This window comes from Pezoporus occidentalis, unplaced genomic scaffold, assembly GCF_034315485.1.
Source record: "Pezoporus occidentalis ecotype Australia unplaced genomic scaffold, CSIRO_AGI_Poc_V1 ctg30, whole genome shotgun sequence".
Lineage (NCBI taxonomy): Eukaryota > Metazoa > Chordata > Aves > Psittaciformes > Psittacidae > Pezoporus > Pezoporus occidentalis.
The window spans coordinates 1,220,814-1,245,682 of NW_026914941.1; the positions used below are offsets into that span (position 1 = coordinate 1,220,814).

General features: G+C 47.1%; 1 long non-coding RNA gene across 2 annotated transcripts; it reads left to right on the plus strand.

Annotated features, from left to right (window-relative positions):
• LOC134168094 (uncharacterized) lies at positions 1-24,458 on the plus strand. Of its 2 annotated transcripts, XR_009966406.1 has the most exons (5): positions 1-125; positions 5,388-5,781; positions 6,159-6,300; positions 10,688-12,061; positions 15,991-16,234. It is a non-coding gene; the product is annotated as an uncharacterized LOC134168094 (long non-coding RNA). The 2 variants fall into 2 exon arrangements; XR_009966407.1 differs by lacking the exons at positions 1-125; positions 15,991-16,234 and adding an exon at positions 24,344-24,458 and having other exon boundaries at positions 4,660-5,781; positions 10,688-12,051.
• The last annotated feature ends 411 nt before the right edge of the window (positions 24,459-24,869 follow it).

The window sequence follows — 24,869 nt, forward strand, 5'->3', positions numbered from 1 at the left end:
AGCAGCTCAGGCAATTAGTTGTAGAGACTTGCTGTGGGAACTGCTCCTGCCTGGGAGCACAGGGGTGCCAGCAGCGAGGAGGAGGAGACCTCTGCTTCTGCCTCCCATCATTTGTAACCAGAAAGGTAAGAAGAAATGATACCTGCAGAAATAACTTGGTTTTGGGACGTCTGTCTCACCACCGGGCAGGAATCGGTTCCGTGTGCTGGGCATGCCCTGAGCTGCCTTCCCTCAAGTGGGATGTGGGACCATGGGAATTCCGGGGACCATCAAAAGCAGGGCTGGGATATGCCCAGGATGGGGGCAAGGCAGGCACGTCCCCATCCCAGCTTGGAAAGGGGTGGCCACATCACTGCTGGGGTGCATGAGGTAGGTTTGAAAGCAGCGTTACTGCTGCGTGGAGCCGGAGAAGAACAAACCCGATGCTCCTCAGGGACCGAGCAGGGGATTCTCTGCAAAGATCTCCTCACATAAATACCCTCCTGTGGCTTTTAATATGGCTGGGGAGGAGGGAGGAACAATGTGGGCCAGCAAAGCTAAAACCTGGGTTTCTAATCTGTGAGAACCAAGCAGGGAAAGAATAGAGGGAGAAAAGAGCACACAGCGATGACCCTGCCGTGCACCTTGAAGGAGCAGAAACAGGTCCCTGAAACGATGCTCTGCCCTGCTCACCCCATCCCTGTCCCCCTCACACATCTGAGGCTTTGTAGTGCACCTTGAAAGAGTGCATGAGGGACGGGGTGGCTGCTAATGAAGCAAGATGCAGTGGAAGCCTGCTCCCTCATGCAGTGCGAGCTCATTTGTGTCCATAACAGCACCGTGGCAAAGCTATATTAATGCAGAATACTTTTCATTTGCATGGCATTATTGAGTTGTTCATGGAAGGACTGGACCAGGTGCATGTGTTCCTGCTGCTTGGCTTGGTGGTGGTGGCTGCTTTACACCAAGAAGATGCAGTTTAAGACATGCTGGTTAAAAATGCACTCAGTCTTCTTCAACACGGGAAGGAAACAGGCTCACCAGGATGGCTAGGGGCAGGGTGGCTCCAATACTGACCATACCATGATGGTTTCTCAGTGTCTGATTCCAGGTGATGTGGTGTAGGCAGGAAGGGGGCCATGAAAGCTCACTGGGCTTGGCTCTGTGTCCTTGAGCAGAGCTGCAGAGCATCCGTGTCCTCAGCTCCCTGGAGAGACAGCGGGGACAGCCTCAGCGGGGATTTGCAATGAAAAGAGAAATGAAAGCAGGAAAATGCCATTTGGGTTAATTCTGCTTTGGTTTTCACCTGAAAGCACTTTAAAAACTAGGAGGAAGCTTGTAAAGGAAGTTGTGTTCTGAGTTGAAAAGACCCAAAAGTTCTATTGACAGCTTTGACTTTTGTTTTTAGATTTCATAAGCAAATAGCAGCAGTGCACAGATATGTTTTGATGCTTCAGCTCCATTTATTTTTGTTGGAAAGGGTGTTTGGCTGTTTGGTTTGGTTTTGTTTTCACTGGCTTTATATTGGAGAGAAAACATCCTGGATGCAAATGTGCGATCCAGGAGGGAATCTGTGAGTCTGCCACCAAAAGCATCTTTTCAGTACAAAACGTCTCCAGCACCAGAATCCTGGGTTAATTTGCCATTCTTCCAGGGCTACACACAAACTGTTCAGCTGATCAGAGATGTGCAAACACACCCACCGCAGCACATACTAGTAAATAACAACAAGCCGGAGGCTGTTTTTTCTCCCTAGCTCCAATGCCTGGTGTAAAAGCCAGCCTGTCTTCCCTAGAACCACCTTTAGCTTTATAACCTCTTGCTCTCACATTGTTTTCTTGCTGCCCTCATCTCTCTTCTCTGGTTTGAAGCCTCCTCACAGCCCCGAGCAAAGCTCATCATGCACACAGCAGCCTTTGGCTTCTCTCCAGCTGTGGAGCAGTGAGGAGCTGGACAAGGTTTGGGCATGAGCCCACCTTGGAGTGGAGGAGACTGGAAAGGATGAATGTGGTGTGCCCATCGGCATGGTTTGGGTGATGGCACGGGGGAGCTGGTGCATGTACTCCATCATGAGCACCCCGGGAGAATCTGCTCCTGCTGGGAAAGGACAGGCTGGAAGCATTTCATTATGCTTCCCTTGTGGGTATGCATATGGATGAATGGCACATGCTGGTGCCTATGTGTATGCATGTGCATGGCAGGAGAGAGAGAGCATTAAGCTGCCTAGAGGACTGACTCACGCCCTGGTCCTGGGTAAGCAGGAGGGCTGCTTCTCCTGCTTGTAAGGAGATGCATGTTCCTGAGTGCTGGGGCTGCTCCAAACCCTCACGTGCAACAGGACTGAGGTGCCAGCCCCCTCTGCTCCCCAGTTTTGGCTCCCCCCTTCACCCATGGCAGTGAATCCTGGTGGTGCTGTTCGCACAGGGGAAATCTCTCTGGCCGCTCCGATGAGCTGCTTGTTGCTGGAGCAACGCAGAGCAGCCTGAGCAGCCCCGAGTACCTGGTTCCTAAAGCACTGCTCCGTCATTGCAGCCTCCCCTATTTACAAGGCAGTGTGCAGGGAGACACACACACAGCTCTTCCCTGCCTGCTCCCCATCCTGCCCATCACTCACTGCACCCACTGTACCCAAACCATGCAGAACCCGCATCCTCCTCTCAGGAAAACAAACCCTGCTTCCCTTCTCATGCAGCTCAAAAATGCACCCCAAAACCAAAAAGGATGCTTTGAATTGAGCTCATCTCTTTCAAAACTTCCTTTCTCTTTGTCCTTGAAGCAAGTCTCTTGGTTTCCTTCTGCCTGGTCTCTGCAAATGAATCTCCTAGCAGGGACACCTTGTCAGCTATTTTCCTCGGGCTTGAATACAGCGTTTCAAATGAAACGCCTTTTTTAGTCTCTTCTACTTCATCTATAAGAAGATGGGTGAAAAAAAAATCTATTTTCTTTCTTCTTTTTAAAAGATTTTTCTTCCTTTTTTTTTCCCCTTCAAGTGGCCTTATGGCTCCTTTTAAGAAATTACATAACAAATTGTGGAAATTTGGAATGGAGCTGGTAGTTTGATTCCTTTAAGACTCTCTCTTCTGCCACTAAGACAAAGAAAGGCAGAGTAACATTCAGTAGAGGGGAGAAAAAAAATCAAACTTACCATTTGGCTTTTGAACAAGGTGCAAATTAGTGAGTATTTGTTAAAATTTGAGACAGCAATTGTCTAAGAAAAAACATTTTCAAAGAGGAGAAGGGCTTTTTTTTTTCTTCTTAACTAAAAAAGCCCCTGAACCTTCCTTTCTTTTAACTTCAAAAGGGAGCCAGATTGCAGAGGAAGAGAGAAAAACCTTGTATCTCCTCTGAAGAGAAGCAAGTGACTTAGTCAAAGTGATCTTATTTGTGAGGGAATCGTTTTCTGTTCACCTTTTTTTTTGTTTTAAGATCGTGATCAAGTGGCTTGTGAATCATTAACTGGGCTGGTGAAACCTCTGCTCTCTACCTCATGGAGATGTCAGGGGGTCATTTACTTGGGGGTAACGGGATTATGCTGACCTGCCTGCTTCATAGATCCCAGCCTGGTTTGGGTTGGAAGGGACCTCAAAGCTCCTCCAGCTCCAACCCCTGCCATGGGCAGGGACCCCTTCCACTAGAGCAGCTTGCTCCAAGCCCCTGTGTCCAACCTGCCCTTGAACACTGCCAGGGATGGGGCAGCCACAGCTTCTCTGGGCACCCTGTGCCAGCGCCTCAGCACCCTCACAGGGAAGAGCTTCTGCCTAAGAGCTCATCTCAGTCTCCCCTCGGGCAGGTTAAAGCCATTCCCCTTGGCCTGTCCCCACAGGCCCTTGTCCCAAGCCCCTCTCCAGGTTTCCTGCAGCCCCTTTAGGCACTGTAAGACCAGCAGGCACCAAGCGGGAGTTTTCTCTCTGCTTTGGGTGGGTGTTTTCAGCAGTACAAGAGTGCATGAAAACCCTTCCAGCTCCCTATAATGGCATTTTGCACTGGCTTCTGCACTGATGCAAGAAGGGGCAACAAAACGTGCTTAAGGTTAGGCATAGATCTCGGTGAAAGATAAGTGGTGCCTGTACTGCCTGGGGTCTCTTGCATTTGCAAATACATAGCTATGATAAAGGGGGATTTTCAGATGTGACCCACAGGTATTTCATGTTAATGCAGTGGTAATCTCTGGGAAAAAAGATTCCTGCTAAGGGATGTTCTTGTGCTGCATCTATGAAAGCTAATGTCAGCCTTGTCCAGAGCGATGTTAACCCCTGTATGAGTTTATATATGCAGCATCTGCCGAGCCTTTGGCTGGGCTTGTAGATTTGACATTGAACTCCTCATTTCATCTAAGCTTTAATAACGTGAGCATTGCCACAGTGCAACAGAGCACCGATTCCTCCCGTAGCCCGGGCTGCCAGTGGCCCGCGCCAGATGCTTCAGAGGAGATTGCAGAGCATCATCATACAGCTAATTGGTGGGAACACGTCCTCCCTCTGCCAGCTGGTGTTCATCAGCTATGTGTCCTGCAGCACCAGGGGCTGATGAAAATAGCCATGTGTAGTGCTGCTCGCCTGCCTTCAATCAGAGGAGCACAAACACCAGTGAATGAAACCCCTCATATGTCGGGTATTGTGTTGTTGCTATCTGTTGATTGCCTGATATCAGGGGACGCAGAGCCAGCATCTTTGATGGAGGTTCAGCGCTTACAATCACTGGAGAGCATCAATGCAGGACCCGACATATGAGGGGTTTTGTTCGCTGATGTTTGCGCTCTCCTAATTTCCCTTATGGTCCAGGGAAAGGCAGCTCCTGCTGCGAGTGGGCAGTGAGATGCTCCTGCACGTGTAAGTAGATGAAAACAATAGCAAAATTAAACCCAAGAAAAGAACACAAAACAGAGCAAAATGGGATAACGGCTGGAGCCTGGGTAGGGGCCGAACTACAAACCCTATGGCTCTGGCTGGACCTGCCTGTCTGCAGAAGATGAGCGCTTCCCCCTCTTTTGTAGAGCAGCAAAAGCTATTCTTGTAGCTGTCGAGTCCTTTTCTGAAAGTTGGGAAGGTTTTCTCTTTGCCTCAATAACCTGCAGCAGAGAGTCCTACAGGCTAATTACATGTTTCATTTTAAATCCTTTAATTTTTTTGTAGTTCAAATAGATAACTGTGGTTTTCTCCCACATCTTTGATTCAGACAGATGATTTGCTTCATTAATTGATATGTGGAGGAGGGGGTCTAGAAATGAGTTACATTTATGCTTCAAAAAATAATCTCTTCCCAACTGCTTTTTTACTTCTGTAAATCCTCATATTTATTGCAAAATTATCCTGAAGTGAATGTCATCAACCTTTGTCCAGGAGTCTGTTGCTGGATTAATTAGTCTATAATGAATCTACCTCTCATCCTCTTTGATTTCCGTCTTTCAGGCTGGCCTGGTGGCAGACTGCACCCAGGAAGCCGCTTTCTACCCTGAGCTGTCAGTGTGAGGAGCAGGGCAGGGGCTGCTTGCTGAAGCCAGCAGCTTTGCAGAGCTGGGATTCCAGTCATTGAGGTGAAAACACATTTGGAAAGTGCTTTTTTTTCCTGGAGGAGATGTTGGAAACCGGTGAGCCCAGAATGGAGCCATCTCAGAGCCCAAGCTGGTCCTGGTCCAGCCACTCTTTTGGGTGGCGCAAGCATCCCTGCACTAAACAGCGATGGATTCACCTCACAGAGGGGAAGATTTAGTTGCAAGCCTTGCAGCTTGGTGATGATTATTTCAGCTCTTCCTCTTCTTGGCCAGATGGAGAAACTCGAGAAGGCCCCAGCTCTACAAAGCAGGTACCAAAGCAAATCACACTATCATACTGCTGCGCACCAGCCAGGGTCTCATCTCCCTGCGGAGCTTTCCAGCACCGCTTGCTTGCTGCTTCCTCCTTGGCTCTTTTTTCCCCTGCTTTCAGCACACTTTGGTGAAAAACGGGTGTGAATCATTTTTTTTTTGTGAGAAGCTTCCATTGCAAAAAGAGCTTTTTTTAGGAACGCAGCATCTTTTCAAGTGAAATGCCAGAAATCTCACAAGCTGAAGCTGAAATGTGCTGGTTGCAACATTAGGTGCAAACAGTTGGCAAAGCTTGAGTCCCAGTGGCTAAAACACCAGAGAAAATGTCAGACAGTTCCTTGGCTTTTATATTCAGGCTGTCTTGCTTGTGTGACAGGAGGCAAGAGGGGAGGACTCAGCTCAGGCTGCCTGGCTGAGTGACGGATGCATCGCACGGACAGCTTTATATGGCACTCATCACATGGAGGTCCTGATTGCTTCCCAGTGCTAATGAAGATCTCCTGTAATGGGCATGCAAGGTAGCAAAACATTTTTATCCCTAATTTCCAGATGGGCCTGATCCATGTGGATCCATTTGTCTGATACGGCACAACCCCATGCAGGTGGTGGTGACAGTGCTCCAGGGCTCTCCCCACAACAGATCTCGGAGATACCCCCAAAGCCACTAGGAAATCCCTGAAGAGCAGCAATGCTGTTGGCTGAGAAATGCAGTAAAAATGCCATTCCCATTGGTGGGTTTGGGGAAGAATTGTTTTCTTGGATCTTTGTCCCTCAGATTCTTTTGTAAAGAAACGCCTCCAAAAAGGGGTGCATAAGATGTTAGTGGCAGCCTCAAGAAAACTGGGAGAGGAGAGATTTAAGGAAAACAGAACAGAAATGAATAGAATATTTAATGAGAGTAGAAATGTTTGATGCTGACACTAGATTGGGGTAAAGCAGGGAGAAAGCAGGGTAGATAGAGACGAGCTCTTAGGCAGAAGCTCTTCCCCGTGAGGGTACTGAGGCGCTGGCACAGGGTGCCCAGAGAAGCTGTGGCTGCCCCATCCCTGGCAGTGTTCAAGGGCAGGTTGGACACAGGGGCTTGGAGCAAGCTGCTCTAGTGGAATTTCAGATGCTGCCACCTCTTCTGCAGCATGCTGGGGACATACCTGAGCAACAGCATCAAGCGTGGGGCATCCGGCCAGTGCCAGACACTGCTTCCTCCCACTTTCTTTATCACCTGTAAGTAGATACAAACTGGTGCCCAACACCAATGGTTTATAGGCAGATCTGTAGAAAGATGTTTTGTAGGTCAGTGCCACGACGAGGATGGCTGGATTACCAGCTACTGAGATGAAGGATGAAGCCTCCGCTCTGGTCCCCTTTGACCAGAGCCGAGCAGCAAACTCAGCTTGCCCTCTGGGTGAAGAGGTGGCACATATGGATTTTGATAACTTTGTTCTGTTTAGAGGTCATTTTCTACTTTAAATATTCATGGTCTAAGGGACATTAAATAAATAATGCTGCGCTTGCTAGGCTGAGTGGCTTGTGACTTCTGCATTTTGTGTCCTGTTTGCAATTGAGGAGTGATGTGAGGCTGCTAAATGCAACCTGCTCTGTAATTAGGGAAGGTTTTGTTGTTCAGACCCCATTACCTGCTAGCTGCCTTTGCAAAGCAGGACTGAAATGGTTTGCAGACAGGTCTTCAAAACAAGAGTCACTGATATCTAGAGGCTGGTTTCCTCTTGGGGAAAGCAAAATGATTGCTGCAAATCAGTGGGTTTATTTTGATCAAGCAGAGCCTGGATCACTGTGTGTGGTGTTGGAGCATTCCCTTCAACATGGGGGGCAGGCAGGATGCCCCCAGTGCAGCCGCACTGCTCCGTCATTGCTCCTGACAGGGGTGCTGGGTGCTCCATGTGGGTTTTTATTCTGCAGATTCCAATGCATTGCCTGTAGAATCTGCATTAAATGGCAATTTGGAAGAAATCCCTGTGGCATGAGATTGAAAATAAATGGCAGTGCCTCTCATTTTATTTTCCCCTCTATTTGGTTGGTACCAGAATATCCCACAGTGTCTTGGGACTTGCAGTTCAATTCAGACACTTGTATTTGCAAAAGATGGTTAATGAATATGAGGTTTCAAGGTAGGAGCCTTTTAGTGACATGAGATTTATGCAGAGACAGTTATTATACTTCCCCCCCTCCTCCCTGCCTGCTTCAGAAGGAATATGAATAACCAGCTGAAGGCCTCCTGTATTTGTAAATCAGCTGAAACATAACGGTGATGTTGGGAAGTTGTACTGAGTTAACTGAGCTACTTCTCAATCTCAGAGCTTTACATAACCCCTTCTTAACGCACTGTTATTTCCTTTATAGATAGACTCATAAATTACTCCTGGTACACAAAATGTGTGGGATGCTGCCTGTTTGCACAGCATGGGACCAAGACCTGCACATTCAAATATCGGCAGACAGCTGGAACGCAATCTGTGAAAAGGCACTCAGAGCCTCCAGGTCTATTAAATACAAACTTAGAACATCTACTGAGAATTTTATATCTTGCATTACACGGGTAATACCAAAAAAGAATAGGTGCAATTCCCCTGGGACTTTCGTCAATAAATGTCACAGCAGAGCATCCCAAATATTCTTCTTCTGCAGGAAAGTGGCTCGCTGTGCACACAGGGGCTGTGGGGATGTAGCTGTGGTTATGCATGGTGGTATACTTGTGTATAACTATATATCTGAGCACGGAAGATCAGCCTGTGATAGCTCTCTTTAATTTAGTATCCCATTTTCTGCTGAACTCTAACCACATTGAGAGAAGCGGGAAACGTGTCGCTTTGGGTTCTGCAGTTGTTTTGCCGCAGTCCTATAAAATGACAATGGCTACAGAACCCAAATTGTCCTTTTCTGAAGCTATTTGCTTCTTAATGCTGGGAAAACTTCCATTATGGACAAAGTTGCTGTATTTGCTTCTCACACCGTGTCCAATTTACAGACAGTTTTTAGCAGCCAAGTGATGTTGTAAGATGCAGCCTGATGGGCACAACAGAGGCAGGGTCAAGATTACAGAGCCCCACAAAAGAGCCTCTGGTTCAGTTTCCATGTTATCACCTTTTATATCTGGCTGAATTCTTCAAGATTCAGTGTCTGATTTTGAAATGTAGTCCAAGGGCCAACTCTTATCCCAAACCCTCCAGTGATGCGTGATAACGTTTACTTTTATTTTCTTCATGTAGCTGCACAGATTATCAGCATCTTTCAGTTCCCTGTTACCTACACCCAATAATCAAAACCTGGAAAAATACCTTGTCTTTACTCTAAAGGCCACCTCTTGATTAAGCTGTTTTTGAATCCGAGCCAGGTGACTTTTCCAGCTGTGAATAAGGCCCAGGTATTCCGGCTAGTCATATGTCAGATTTGATTAGTAGCATAATCCATTGGGCATGGAAACGATTCAATAACATTTCAGAGCATCTCTGGATGCTAACGGGTTGTGGTTGTCTGCCATGCAGGAGCTGGATGGATATACCTGGGTTCTGGAAAGACAGAATCTGATCATGAAAGAAATAACACATCCAGATTTTATCATAAAATGGTTTGGGTTGGAAGGGGCCCTTACAGCTCACCTAGTCTCATCACCCTGCCATAAGCAGGGACATCTTCAATGAGACCAGGTTCCTGAGAGCCCCATCCAAACTGACCTGGAATGTTTCCAGGCATGGGGCATGTACCACCTCTCTGGGGCAACGTGCCAGTGTCTCACCACCCTCAGCATAACAAATTTCTTCCTTATATCCAGCCTCAAGCTCCCTCTTTTAGTTTTGTGGTTTCTTTCAGTTCTTTTAGTTCTGTTTCTTTTAATTCTTTTAGTTCTGTTTCTTTTAATTCTTTTAGTTCTGTTGCAGTGCTGTCCAGAAGCTCATATTAAGAGGAGGTGACTGCCCTGATGTGGTCTGGGCTGCAGTTATTTGAGTGCCGAGGGAAGGCAGTGCAGGTAGGATGGCCGGAGGCTGAGCAGCTCCTTACGAGCACCTTCACTGTGGAAACACAGCCCCCAGCTCTTCGGGAGCAGGCACAACTCCCCTCCACATCCAAGCCAGCAGTTAGGCTATACAGAGAGCACCCAAACCACATCAGGACCCAAGGGGCAGCACAGGACCTACTATGATGGTGGGACATCAGACCCAGGCAGCAGGCATGGGTGTGCAAGCCATGTACTGGCACTGTCCTCAGGGATTTGAAACAGAAACAGCTGAGAAGCAATTCACATTCTCTGTGCTTCTCCCAAGAAATCGGCCATTTCTGTGGTGTTTTTGTTTCTATCCATCAGGAATAAGGTGTGGTCAGGAGGGAAGAGGAGAGATGTAAAAACAAATAATGCTCTGCGTGGCTCTGTTTCAAAGCAAAAAGCCTCTTGTGGGTTAGGCGACTGCTGGGAGGAAAACTTGTTTTCTTGCTTGCTGCCTGTTCATGTATTTAAGTTGCACCAAGTTCTGTTACCTCGGTGCATCCTTCAGCCGCATGGGGATAAAAGCTCTTGCCTACAAGGCCTGCTAGATGCATGGAAAATGCTTTGGGATTTTTGAGTAAAAAAGGGATAAAATCCCAAACTGTTGCTTATTGCACTGTTAAGGAGTAATAAGATTTGGTTTGTTAGCAGCTCCTGCTAGAAATACTTGGTGAAGTTTTTCAAGGGCATAAGTCATCATGACACCCACAGTTCTCTCCTCGAGTCTACTGAGAACTTTCTGGTTTTATAGCTGTGGGTGGGGGGAAAATCAAATTAATGTATCTGTTTTATAACAATCTATCTAGGGTGGGGAAAAAAAACCCATCTTACACTTTGCCTTTCAGTTCTGCAATAATAAATTAACTATCATGGTTTAAGATGCAGTTGTTGTTCTTTTGCATCTCCAGACTAATGCATCGTGGCACTTCGATTACAAGAAACAGCTCCTCCTGCCCCATCTCCTGGAGGTGAAAGCCTGTGACCACATCAAGGAAAGGCTCAGTGGCTGCCTGGGCTGGATGTGGCCCATTTATATGCCAGCAGCCGTGCCTGGGGTCCCTGACTGTCCCCTGGGGAGTACACGGGGTACCCATCCCCACACTGTGGTACATCTCGCCATCAGCGTCTCTGAAGGGGCAGCATTTCTGTTTGTGCTCCTGTCTTTAACAACTTAAAAGAAGAATAAGAAGATGGAAATTGCAAAGCTGCTGGACCAGAACACGGTGTGTGCAGGCAGAAGTCAGTGCCTCCATGTGCTACGGCCACGGACGCTGTGAGAGAGAATGGGAGAACATGATCAGCAGCTATTGTGAGAGTAATGAAAAGAGCCTTTCAACACAGGCGTGGAAGCACACTGGGGAAAAAAATCCCTCTATTTATTTATATTGATAACCCTATTAAAATTGCTTCCCACAAATGATCTGTGACTGGCACTGCCTTGCCCGGTATCCGCAATAATCAAATCCCGGTAAGGCAATTTAGCAAGTTGTGGTGGATTTTTTTTCCTTCCAAGAGAAAACAGTGGCTTGTTCTTTTATTCCAGCAGCCTGGCTCTGCATCCCCAGCCCTCTGCTGTGCTCTGCCTTGGCCAGGATGCACTGGCAAGGCTGGACCATCGCTGAAGCCATCCTGAGCTGTACATCTGCCTGAGTCCAGGTCCCTGAGCAGAACTGCTGAGTTTGGACTCTTCCACACTAGGGCAGAATTCCTCAGCCCATCTCCATGAAAACATGATTATTGTCATTAAATACATACTGTGATACACAATGTCTGTGCAACACTCCCTGATGAGCCCATGCACCGAGCTTAACGACTCCTACTGTATCTAAACACCATACTCAGCTGTTCAGACACCACCGCATGCTCGGCTCCCACTGCTGATGGAGCAGCCTGATGATTTTCTTAAGGTCTGAGATGATGGTAACACCATGAGCGTCACAAAAAGAGATGTCTCCTCTCCCTCCCACTCTCTGCAAGGTTCATTTCTCAAGCTGAAGCTGCTGAAGATGGAAATCCAGCCAGAGCAACGCTACAGCCCTGGTGTTACGGAGCTGGGATGCTACAACAGAAATCAGATGAACACAGTGGGCTCCCGAAGCACTGTGTTTCGATGGACTTTAATCTCCCACTTGTGAGACAAGACACTGCTGGGTCTGGTGGTGATGCCGTGTGCTCCTGTGTGCCGGGAACATGCGTGACCATGTGCAGCCAGTGCTGTTGAGGGCTGACACCCCATAGCACACATCTGTGTCTAGGCTCAGCTCAGGACTGGGTGAGTAGCTGTTGGCCCTGGCCATTGGATTGGAGTGTGCATCCCCCTCCTGCCTCATCCAACTGCTGCCGCCTCCTTTGTTGTTTGGCCCCTTAGGAATCCTAACAGAGCCCATAATATTTAGTGGGTTCGCTAGTGATAACGTCACGTTAAGTGGCAGAGCTGTGATAAATCACTCCCGCACGTCACTCAATTCCATTTCTGAATTTTTATGTATTTTTGATAGGCCAATTTATCCCTGCAGTAGCTCCAGCCTGTGCAGTCAATGGCATTCCACTGGGGGTGAATTTTGTCTGCTATTTACAGTGTGTGCTTTTAAGCAGTGATTGGTGTGACAGTGTGATCTGTACAGCTGTCTCCCTGTATTTATTCTTTTGCCTATAAGGTTGATTTATACTAGCTCCAAAAAAAGAAAAAAGCTCATAGCTTTTCACGTGAATGACTTTAAATAACTGATTAATGATTATTATTAGCATGAATGGGGTTTGCAAAGCTGATGGGCTTGGTCGAGCAACTGCACGTGAAGTTGTTGTGTGCCCCTCTCCAGCTCTAAACCCTCTCTGAGGTTTTCTCTATAATTGGACTGTACCCCATGGGTTCAATCCGACCTGATGTGCCCGACATGAGGTTGGTGGCAGTGCCACCTGCGTGGGGGATGCCTGGTGTGTGCAGGGATGGCATCGTGCGGTACCCACTCTGAGCAAGGGATGCTCTGCACCAACCTGCTCCTTCTGCAGAAATGTGTGTCCCCCCCCCAGATGACAGTGGTGACTTGTGGGCAGGGAGTGTTCAAGTGCTCTGCTGGAACTGCTATGGTCCTCGTCAGCTTTGTTTGCATGAATTTTATGAGCTTAAAATGGTTGCTCTCCACAGCAGCATCCTTTCAGGCTTGTGTGACATGAACAGCCCCTGAAGCTCTGTTTATAAAGCCAGCTCTTTGGGTCTGTCTCTGCAACTGCAGTGACTTGCCTCCTGCCTGTCTGGGTGCTTGTGATTTATTCAGCGTCACTCCAGCATTCTGCTGGGTTAGTGCAGTGCTGGGTTAACCTGCTCTGCTTGGCTTTGCGCTTCTGGGCTGAAAATAGCAGGTTCCCAGTGGCAAGAAACAACCGTGAGCAGCAAAGCTCTGCCTCTATGTTTCTTGGGTCATGGGGACAGGGCACACCATCAGCATAGGGATGGGCTCCTCAGTGCTGTGCCCTATCTTGGAGAGCAGCACAACCAGCATCCCCTGACCACCTTGCACTAACCTGCCCTGTCAATCAGCATCCCTCAAGCAGCAAACTCCCTTCCAACAGAGCAGCTACTATACAGTTAACAGCTTCCAGGATGAGCCTTCTGAAATGTTCATTCCAGCAGTGTTATCCTGCTTGAGCTACCACCTGTGGTACCAAATAGGAGGAAGGATAGCTACGTCATGAATACGTCCATGCCCCAAAAGGAGGAATTTACAAGCCAGGAAACGCCGTGTGTGTTTTCCTGGAGGTTTAACTCCTGGATGTGTTTGTTTTGATGTATTCACAAAAGGGTAACCAGAAGCAGGCTGCAGAGCACCTCCAGAGGGGTTCAGTTTTCCCTAGTGTTACATGATGCAGCCATCCAGCTAGGAGCACCCTTGCTATTCAGTTGTTGGATTTGTCCCTGTCAAAGTCATAGGAAGGGAATAATAGGGTTGTTTTTTATAAGATGGCACTGCTTCAAAAGTAATAGAGGAGAAGACAAAGTCTGGGAATACGAGGTATTATTATTGTTATTATTATTAATCACAGCTCAAGTAAACCTGCCTGAGAATCACTCTTATTACTTGGTTTGCTTTCCTCTGGTTTCTGTTCCCTGAGCACAGTTTGATTAAAAACTGTTGCATCGCGTTTTGCTCACAAGGGCTGATGTGCTGTGTTGCTGTCACCTCTCTGCAGCCAAAATAATGTGACACATCATGGAAGTGGCTGAATACTTGCTACTGGTTTTGATCGTCTTCAGAATATCGTTTTCACTTTATAAAGCTAGAGAATAGCTGCCCTCCTGCAGCTCCCATTCACATCTTATCCTTGAACAATGAGAAGAAAATCTGCCTGCAGTAAATGTTCAGTTTATGTTAGGGAATTTTTCTGACACAGACAGAAAGGGAAATAAAGCGGCTTTATGAAATAATGGTGCCATTCGCAGATAAACATGGATACTTTTGCTGTTAACTTCATGAATAAGGGAGAGGAAGGAGGTCAGCTGCAGCTGAACCCATGCCAGAACTGCTTCCTTATCCACAGGGTTTAGGGCTTTTGAGATTTATATTTTAAAGACTTTGACATAGATTTTTTACCTTCCTATACCTAAAAAGGATTTATTACAGGTGCAGCAGATTGTCTGTGCCATGCTGATAAAGCTGGGTTTCTGGGGGGCTGGTGGATGCAATGTCCCTGCAGTGAGCAGCACAGTGATGTGCAGGGTGATGTGAATGGCAGCGCAGGGTCAGCGCGAAGCCAGGCAAAAAGGACCTCATTGCTATGGAGTAGCTCCTATTTGTCACCAGTTCCAGTGCCCAGGGAAACCTGCTGTTGAACTCTTGGCTGTTTCCAGCCCTGGGACGCTTTTCTGCTCACCTATGGCAGCGCTGATGTGCCAGTTCAGCAGCGGCTCCTTGGAAATGGGGATGCGAAGCATGTTGTGAGTACTGTGGTCGTATGAAACACACACATCTGCTAGCGTGACTGTGCAACCAAACATCAGCTCAACTACTTCTTTTTATTATTAATTTCAAGCTCCAGCTGCTGCCCTGAAGCATTTTGTTCTGTCATTCTGAAAGTTGCTGCTCAGAACAAACAGAAGGGGAAGAAAAATGAAAGCAAAGCCCCTAAAACTCATTAGTAACATGAAGTCTAGCAAAGGCGGCTAATGGTGTCTACTAATCCATCAAGGTGGCTCATCTGTCAGCTGTAAAAGCGTCATCCCTAGAAGTTTACTAAAGCTTTATAAGGTCTAAGCTGAGTTTACTGCCTGTGGCAGCAGTGCTGTGGTGGCAGTGTGCAGGAGGCACTGCATGGCCAAGGGAAAGAGAGCTCAGGGCCCATCATGCAAGAGCAGCATTGGGAACACAGGCCAAATGTGTGTCAGCCCCAAAGATGGGGTTTCAGTCAGTGCCGGGGTATGTTACTTTTGCCAGAGGAAATCAAACAAGTCCATCAGTATATGGACTGTCAGCTGGCCTAAGAGGTGGATCTTTATGTCTGGTTTCACACAGCACAGCTCATTACTCTGTTATTCTTGCAAAGCTTTGCCTGATGGTCTCTATAGCATCAGTGTCAAACTGGAGAGGATGAGGTATCTGTTGGGGATGTGGGGAGAGCTGGGACCAGCTTTCTGACTGCACCAGTCTGGGCTGACACACTGAAGAGAAGCTCTAACCCTGCCTGTCCTCAGCCTGGTCAAAGCAGGGCAGCTATGGGGTGCTCCACAGGAAACAGGGGTGAGCTGGGAGTGCACACACAGGACACATGGGTCCCACTGATGCAGGAGCTGCTGAGGCTGCTCCATCTTGGGCTTCACAAGCAGAACATGACTATTTACCAGCAGAGATACCCTCTCTGTGCCTCCTGCAAGGTCTCGTTCACCTTCTTCACTCTCCCTTCCAGTGACTTTCCCTTTGCCCTCAACTAATACATCATCTGGGCCAGCCCCTTGGAAACAGCCCATGGTGTATTTGCTGCTTTATACTGCTGACTTTCAGGCTTTGCTGCCGCGATAGCTCCCCATCCATGTTGATCCCTTTTCCCTTTGGAGACTGCTGACACGTTCTGGTTTTGAAACAGCTCCATATAGAACTGGAAGGAGGTCTCAAATCCAGATCAAGCTTCACACCCGCTGCCACTCCCCCATGCACCCAGCCTCTTCCCTCCTGCAAGTTTTAAGCCACTCTTTTCACTGCTGCTTTGCTGGTCTAATGAGTTTACCGCTGCTATTCCCTCTGACGAGGGGATGGGAAGAGTCACACAGTTGCTGCAAAAGGCTCAGAAATACATGTAAGTGGCTTGGGTTTCTCTGTGAAATCTGAATTCAAATCCCTGCTCTCAGGCAAGAAATAAAAGGGAGAAACACCAACACTGAAGAGCAACAACTTTAAAAAAGCCCTGTTCATAGGGAAGCTGAGGTTTCGCTGCCTTTTTCTTTGGATGGGGATGTGGTAGCATTGCCTACAAGAGCCTTTCTTCTCTGCATTAGGCGAGCGAGGAGATTTCATTTCATACATCATTTACAATGGAGTGCATCAAGAGCAGAGTCGGTGCATATTAACACAGGGATGTGGGGAAAGAGTTGGGTTCTTTGAACGTTTCAAAGCATTTCCAACGAGGAGGGGAGCCGGGGCTGCTGATTCCCCTTCACTCCATCATAGAAGCTGTGTGAACCAAAAGCCCATGAAATGGAAAGAGCAGAACAAAGGCACTGTAAGGCTTGTAATGTACCAGTGTTAGTAGGAGCTGGAGTAGCACAGGGATGGTGTAGCAGCTGGCCCTGTAAGTCTCGAGGAACTCTTCTGTCTCTTCTCACTCCTGCCTTCCTTTGTGTTCACACTGGAGTGAGTGCAGGGTCCTCCTTGTACCTGGAAAGAACAATCAAGGGTTGGGAGGAGAACATGAGGAAGATGCTGTCCTCCTCCTTCCTTCCCAGCCCATTTGGCCAGCAGCTGCCCAGAAGCATGCTTTCTTCCTTGCCCTGAGCTTTACTTGCAGCCAGGTCTTCAGGTCAGTGCAGAATGGCCATCCCGTGTATTGATTAAAAACCCTTTTAGATAATGATCAATGGTCTTTGGTTTTAAATATATTTGGGTTTTAATTTCCTCCTGGAATTTGCAGCCAGAAGATATGCTTGAGAAAACTGGACATTGTAACTCACTATGAGCTCTAAAACTAGATCTAGGGAAAGCAAATGTTGTCTTATCACAGGACTCCAGGGCCTGGATCTTTCTGGAAAACACCAGGCACCACAAAACTTGCTATCGAAGTTATGGAACTGGCAGTGAAATGGCCATGTCTTCTCCCTTCCTTCACTATCATGTGGTTTCTTCCTTTGGCACAACTGCACAGGCCACCCTACAAGAGGGAACAGGAAAGTCCCTGATGCCTTTTGATGGCTGTGCCAACATTTTACCACCTTCCTTGTGGCTAGAAAGAGCCATTGGGCAGGGGTACATGGGTCCTCAGGCCTTTGTGCGTGAAAAATCCTCTTTGCATGCTGTGCTTTTCTATGGAAGACCACCTACAGGGTCTTGAATTTTGGATAGCAGTGGCTGGCAGAGAGCCTTAGGAATAATGCCAGTGTCAAGGGCATCTTCTAGGACAGTTGCACTGGGAGCACAGTGATTATCGCATCGCCTGATGCTGTTCTTCCACGTACACACTTGTACTGGAGGGATTGGGAAGAGATTTAAATAGGAGTTCCCATGGCTCCTGAAATTAATACAAGGTCTTACTTGGCTGACATTAATATAAAGCCTTTCTTGGCTGCTATAAAACTCACCACATTCCATTCCGCTGGGTCACCTTAATGCTAGAGAGTGTAGAAACACAGCAAAAATGCCCACCGCGTCTGGGTCTGTTTGCCTGGATTCAGGCACTTTTGGGCTCGTTCAGTAATTGCTGTTGAACAGAGATGCTTCCCTGGATTTACAAAGTTTGTTTTCAATTAAACTGTTGACTGGTACTTGCTCAGGGTCTGTTCCTGAACCGGTGATGGATTAAAGTCGCTCAGAAGACATTTAGCTTGTTCCAGGTCACTTCTACAAGGTTACAGGAGCAAAACAGAAAGCATTTTGGGTTTGTGTCAGCCGCAGGTTTGGCCCTGTTAGAGATAGGAAATGGAAACTTTTCCCATCACTCCCCAGTGCTCAAAACTCCACAATCTAATCTATTTCTCTCACTCTTCACCTCTCCTCCTTTATATTGGCTGCGTTGCACCAAAAGCCCCATAGTTACATGCTCTTTGACACTTGCATTTCAAAATGCCTGATTGTGGCGCTCTGCCAATACAAGCAATTGATCTGGTGCCACAGACCGCTTAATTATTCAAGGTCAGTCTCTCTCTGTCTCTTCTTGTCCAGGGAGCAGCAGCGATGGGGAACAGAACTTGAACAATCTTTAAATTTTAATCATAAACTTTAGGAAGTCACAGATTTGTTTTGCTGCATGTGCAGGTTTTTTCCTCCTATTGTACTTCCAACTTCTCCAGCATCCCCACTCGGAGCCTGTCTCTATTGCTCAGTACAACAGTGTGCTTTTGTAAAGCACAGGATTTTACACTGCTATTTAAAATGCATAAGTTGTGTGATCTAAGCAGTTTCCAGTTCACTTTGGAGCTCCTGTAAAACGTATCCCTTAAGGCATTTCAGCTGAGCAGCTAAGAAGGTGAGGGTATTAGAGGTTGTGAAATGGCTTGTCTGCTAATTCCTTCTATGTGCATCTCTTCAGATAAATCTCCTGTGACCTCCTACTACAAGTAGAACATTAGTTAAGTATCTGCCTGGTAATGGAGTGTCCTGGACCTGTTCTTACATTATATTACAGATCCTTCATGCTATGTGAGAACATTTTGGCCTTCAGGGAGGGTAGGAAGGCATCCCTGAAAGCACAGGAGGTGTGAGTAACTGCTGGCTGACACAAGGACACCAGTCCAGCCCTACTGTGGTCACAGGCACCAAGGCAGGCTGGAGGCTTATTGAGCTGCACAGCCTTAGCTGTGCTCACACAAAGGGTAACAAGGAACAAGGTCCATTTACAGCAGTCTTGGGGTGCCCTGATTTTTATCTGCCCCAAACTATGGGAAAGCAAGAGGCCCCCCAGTCCATCCCTAAAGCAACTCTGGCAGCCAACACAGTCTAAGGAATTATTATAACAATAAATCACAATAACACATCAAAATAATTAATCTATATTTTCTATATTATTATATAGAGAAGCTGTTTCTCTATTATATTAGAGAAGCGGTGGCTGCCCCATCCCTGGCAGTGTTCAAGGGCAGGTTGGACACAGGGGCTTGGAGCAAGCTGCTCTAGTGGAAGGGGTCCCTGCCCGTGGCAGGGGTTGGAGCTGGAGGAGCTTTGAGGTCCCTTCCAACCCAAACCATTCCGTGATTCTATGACCCCATGAAACCGGCATGCCCGGACCTGTTAAGCTGCGCAGAGCTGCGCATACTGAAGCAATATCAACAGTCTCAAAAGCCCAATTCTCAGTCAGGAGAGATACAAATTGTGGGTGGAGCTGTCGCCCCATTGCATCGCCCGGGCTTGTCACAGTGCTGAAGCAGGAACAAGGCTGATTCCCACTGCAAACTTCTGCAGCGCTTGGTCCTCTCCCCACCAAGAGGCAGGGGGTGGTTTCACTCCCTGCGCAGGCTGTAGGCAGAGCATTAAATGCTCTGAAAGCAATTTTACAGCGGGGAAGCGGAGGCTCTGCAAACAGCTAATGGGTGTATTTCAATTCCCTATTAATTGCATATTTATTACCCGGCTGCTGCAAGGAAACGTCACGTTACGTTGATTAAATTTTTGAAGCCCTACAGTAAATATTTTAAACAAAAAAAGGTTTTGATCTCTGTTGCTGTTGGGAAGGGTGGGGGGAAGCTGCCATTAGAGCTGCTATAATTAGCAAGCTCCATTGCAGACAGTATTTTCCCACAGGCTCTGCAACATGCTTCGTCTGTGTCTGCATGTATTGAGACAGAACACTGTTTTATGTATACATTAGCTATAAATTATATATATTTTATATATCCTGTGTGAGGAAAGGGGGAGAAAAGCAGCAAGCCTGTGCTGCTATCTCATGTCTCGTAGATAGGAAAGATAAAAGGCAGAAAAGGGGATTTCTGTGCACTGATTGATGTTTTGGGGGTACAGGTGACCCGTCTGCTAGCCCTTTCTGACCAGATAATGTGTCTGGTTACTTAAGCCCTTGCCTGTACCTGCTTCTGTTCCAAACTCCAAGTCTCTGCCCATGTGCTTTTGGTTGATGGCATCAGTCATGGACCATACATACAGGAGGATTTCACTGGGCAAGCCTCTGTAAATGTCACCCAGACATGGGGCAGAGATGACCAGGCACTGACATCCTGCGCTTCATCTCCTGACCATCTGTGTGGTGTCGTCAACGCAGGCCAGCAGCAGAGAAAACAACAGTCCATATTTCTGACAGACTGAATCATCTTCATCTCCCGCTCAGCCCCCACTCACCTTCTGCACAAGAGGCTGCAAAAACCAAACCCAGAAGCAGAACTGCAGAGGCAATGTGTGACCAGCAGCAGTTTTGCTCCAGTGCTCCCTTCAGAGATGCTTGGGTACTGGTTTGGTCCCAGCCCTGTTCTCCCCAGCCCATGGCAGCAGCGGGGTCCCTATCCCAAAGCGCAGGACTCCACAATGGCCAAAGGCAGCTCCCTCTTCCCCCAGCTCTTCTCTTCCTGACATTCAACATGAATTAGAGGAGATATCAGTCACACCCAGCCAAACAGCCATGGATACCAGCCACAGGACAGGACAAGCTCAAATGATTCTAATATAGGGAAAGACAGCTCCAACTAATAAACCCAGGGCTGTGCAGTTCAGTGGAGTCACAGGCAAACCAGGGGGCTGTCACTGATGGGGCTCAAACAGCCCAAGCTTGGCCCTGGAGCTGAAGCAAAAGCAGTGCTGAGCTTTGGCAAACCCTTTAAGGTACAATACACCCTTCAGGTTGTGTCCAAGCCAGCCTTTAGCATTTAGGTTGTGTTAGCAAAGGCTTGGTCAGTTAATGCAGGCATGCAGTGATTTATTTTCCTGCGCAGCCCTGAGCACAGTCGTGGTGCCCTCTTCCCCTATTGCTGTCCCAGAGTCTGTAGCTGCTACAGGCGAACCGACAGGCAATTTTCAGGGGCAGAATTTGTTGTTGCCAAGTCTCAGGAGTTTGTTAAGCTGCAGTATTTGACTTGGCTCATTTCCTGCAGTGGCTCCCTCTTGGAACTGTGTGATTGCAGGGGATGCAGCAGTTATTAACGGTAAAACCGAGTTTCAATCTCTTACACGATCGTACATGAAGGTTCGGAAAGTGTGAACCTTCAAAGGCACAAAATACAGACAGCAAGCCCAGGAATTATGCAGAATTTCTTTCTCCAACAAAGGGTTTTAAAACCCATTTTTGAAATTCAAGGGACCTTATGTCTGATTTCTGCAACAAAACTTGGCAGTGCTAAAACCAAATGAGCTGCATTTACCTGTGAATGAAAGGGTGGCAGTGGGGGTTTGGGGGAGACGTGGCTCCATTTGGCAAGTCCCAGTGCAGAGAAAAGGAATTAAATAAACAAAGCAGGAACAGAGTACTTTCAAAACGAATCAAACAGCATGGACCATTAATGTTTCAAGAGATAGGAGCTGTATGTGAGCCAACCATCCCCAAGATATTTATTCCCTATCTTTAAAATAGGGAATTGCATTAGAACAGGTAGAATCTTTCAAAGCAGGGAAAATTTTAAAGGGCACTCACTATACTTTAAAGAAGACTTCAAAAACCATCTCCAATATTGAGCTGAATAAGTTGGAGAGATTTGTAGGTTATAGCAAGGGAGAGTGATGGGAATACATATGGAGCAAGCTGGTTACTGCAGTAAACAAACCTCCCCCAAACTCGCAGCGAGTGCTTCAGCTCAGGAACAAATGGCTTCACATCTAGAAATAGGTTTTAAAGTAAGACAAGGCACTAGGTAAACACCAGCCAAGAGCTATAAACTATTGTTATAGAAGGTGAAAGCCAACTAGCCTTGGCCATTGGGTTGGAGAGGAAGAGCATAGTTAAGACACTCCGTTCTTCATACCCTGAGATGCAGCCTTGAGGAAGCTAACCCCTGATGGCTTTGAAATTAAAAATTATGAAAAAGGAGAAGTTTTCATTACAAAGGAGGACAGCACAGAACAGCTATAGAGGCACAGCTTCAAACAGTGCTGCTTTACATCTGCAACAAAGCCAGCAACTGCACCGGAAGAAAGCGGCTTCGCGCCGCTATTCATCGTGCACCATCAAGGGCAGCGGCGCAGCTCCCCTCTTCGTGCATCCCATCCCGCTGGTGAGAATGAACTATTTTATCTCAAGGAAAGAGACATTATCATTAATTGACTTGCACAGTGCTTGTCACTAATGGCTGGGTGCTGTAAAACAGAGATACTGTAATCATGGACAGAGTTTGAATATTAGCAAAGATTGCTGGGCTTTAATTCCGCCCCTCCGCAGGGCTGGCATTGCTCTTGCCATCACAGTCCCCAGGTTCTCTCCCAGGCACTGTGGCAGGGACCACCAGAGGTTTCTTTCCCCAGTGACAGTGTTCCCTGTCCCTTGTGGGACTACCCCAGCTCCTTATTTTCCTGCTGTTTTCCTTACCATGATCCCAGTGAGACGGAGGTAACTGTCTCCTGCATCCTTGCAATATTGGCCACCCCCTCAAATTAGGGTTTCTTTTTTCATTAATTTTAAAAGCCCCTTGGCTCTTCTTTTTCAGGATTTATTATTAATTTTTGTAATAATTATTCTATAATACAGAATAATAGGATCACAGAATGGTTTTGGTTGTGAAGGACCTTAAAGCTCATCCAGTTCCAACCCCTGCCACGAGCAGGGACACCTTCCACTAGAGCAGGTTGCTCCAAGCATGTTCTTCTTGTAATTTTTAAGCTGCTTTTTAAATGTTAGTCTCCCACCATGGTTGTAGCACTGTCCTGGCTCTATCTTGGGTAGCAGGAGACAGCAAAGGGGTGGCTTGAAGCCCCTTGATAACCCAGTGGTAAGATTTACCCAGCATAACCATCCGCTTCAAAGCATTCTCCGAACCCTTGTCCGACAAACCCTGCAATAAACTAAAGGGTTTAGTGTGGAACAAGAGCTTGAATTGATGCAACAGCCCTAGCAGCTCGCCCAGCAGCCAACAAGCACCTCACCACTGGGTCTGACCACATCTCCTGCATCCATCCCATTCAAACTGGGTTGAAGGATGCCCAGGTCAGTGTCAGGGCACTGGAGCTCATTGGAGCTGTTCCATACAGAGCCAGAGCATAAGCCAGATGCTACTTCCCGGGAAAGCCTCCCCACTGCATGGGGAGGAGGCGGTGCAGAGCTGTGTGCCTCCCAGCTAAGCATTAGTGAAGCTTTTTAATCTCTCACTGTGGGATTTCTTTTTGCTTCAGCATCGCGCCATAAAGTATTTCAGACAAGGTGACATTTTCCATCTGCATAAAGTGCTTGCAAACATTGTGAATTTAACTTTTATTGGCCTGATTTAGGGGTATGGGACTGTGCATAGTCTTGGTCTCTCAACCTATAGTCCTGCACTTTAAGTGATGAATTAGTCAGTAAAATAAACAGGGTATTATCAAGCTGTACACACGTCTGCATCTTCCAAAGAAAATTAAACCTTGTCTGAAAGTACAAAAGCTAATGATGGCGAAATCAACTTGGCCATAAATTACCCAAAACTCAAAACCAATCCAGAAGTATCCGAGAGCTTGAACATTCTCCTGGAGCAGAAAGCCTGGAAAATGCTTTCTGCTCCAAGGTGTGTATTGGACGGCAGTGTACGACCACGCTGAACCACTGCACAGCACTGTCTGTGCCACTGTCTGTCGAGGTGCTGACCATTCCCCATGAGGTCTGAGCAATGGATCAGTAGATTCACCAGGGCAAGATCCCGATGTTACCGCAGTTCCCATTCTCTTCCCCACATACCAAGGGGAAGAGTGATCCATCAGTTACCATCTGCAGCGATAAACAAATGTTGATGTCTTAATGGCAACCACCACACCTGCAGCAAGGGCATGATGGAATACTGATAGAGCCATTAGTACCCAGGCTGGTGATGTGATTTTATATTTCATTTAACCCAGAACACAACATACTGCAATGTATATATTTGCAACTGCTCCCTTGATGGTCTCTCTGGAGTATTATAAAGATTTATCATGTAGTGTTTGGTCAATACTAAATACCATGAAATGTCAGTAGAGCAGGTCTTGGGATTGCTTGAGCAGTAAATAACAGAATCCTATAATATCTAGAAAGAAATGAGCAGGTGAGCAAGTAACCTTAAAGAAACAATGAAACTAACCTGAACCCTAACCTTTTGGAAAAAAACCCACAACAAAGCAGCAAGGACTTCATTATGAAGTCCTCTTGACTTTTGATGAGTTCTACAAATACCTGTCATTTAAGTGCTTTGAAAAGGGTAGCCGTTTAGCTCTGGAAATGCTGTGCCATGGATTTTTGGGGCCAGGTGCCACATTAAGTTTCCTTTCTTTCAGCTATCTCAGCCTGCCTTATCACCCTGTGTCAGCAGGAACATCCTCTGCATCCTCCTCACCAGAGACCTGGCTGAGAAACAGCAGCATGGAAGGCAGGATAGACACCCCTTCCCAAATGCTGACACTGGCCCTCCTAATCACTCCCCAGCTAATGGTGGGTATCGCTCAGAGAAAACCCTCCAGGTTTGTTTCCTCCAGGTCAGTAGCTGGCTACCATTTAAACATGTTCCTCTTTCCCTGTCTCTGACTTGCAGAATAGCTGCTAACTAACCAAAAGACAACATGGTGAGCCAAGGCTATTAGTGAATAATAATGCCATTTGCAGGCAGCAAAGGCTGAAAGGCTTCCAGAGCAGTTAGCAGTCTGCGGGCATCTCCCAGAAATGCATGAGCAGAGCTCCTGTGCATCAGCCAAAGAGCAATTACTCTTGGAAAGCACGTCTGCCTTGCGCTGTAGAATCTCTCCCAGTGTCCTGACTTTAAAAAGAAAAGAATGTGCTGAAACAAAGAGAAACTGGAGGAAAAGG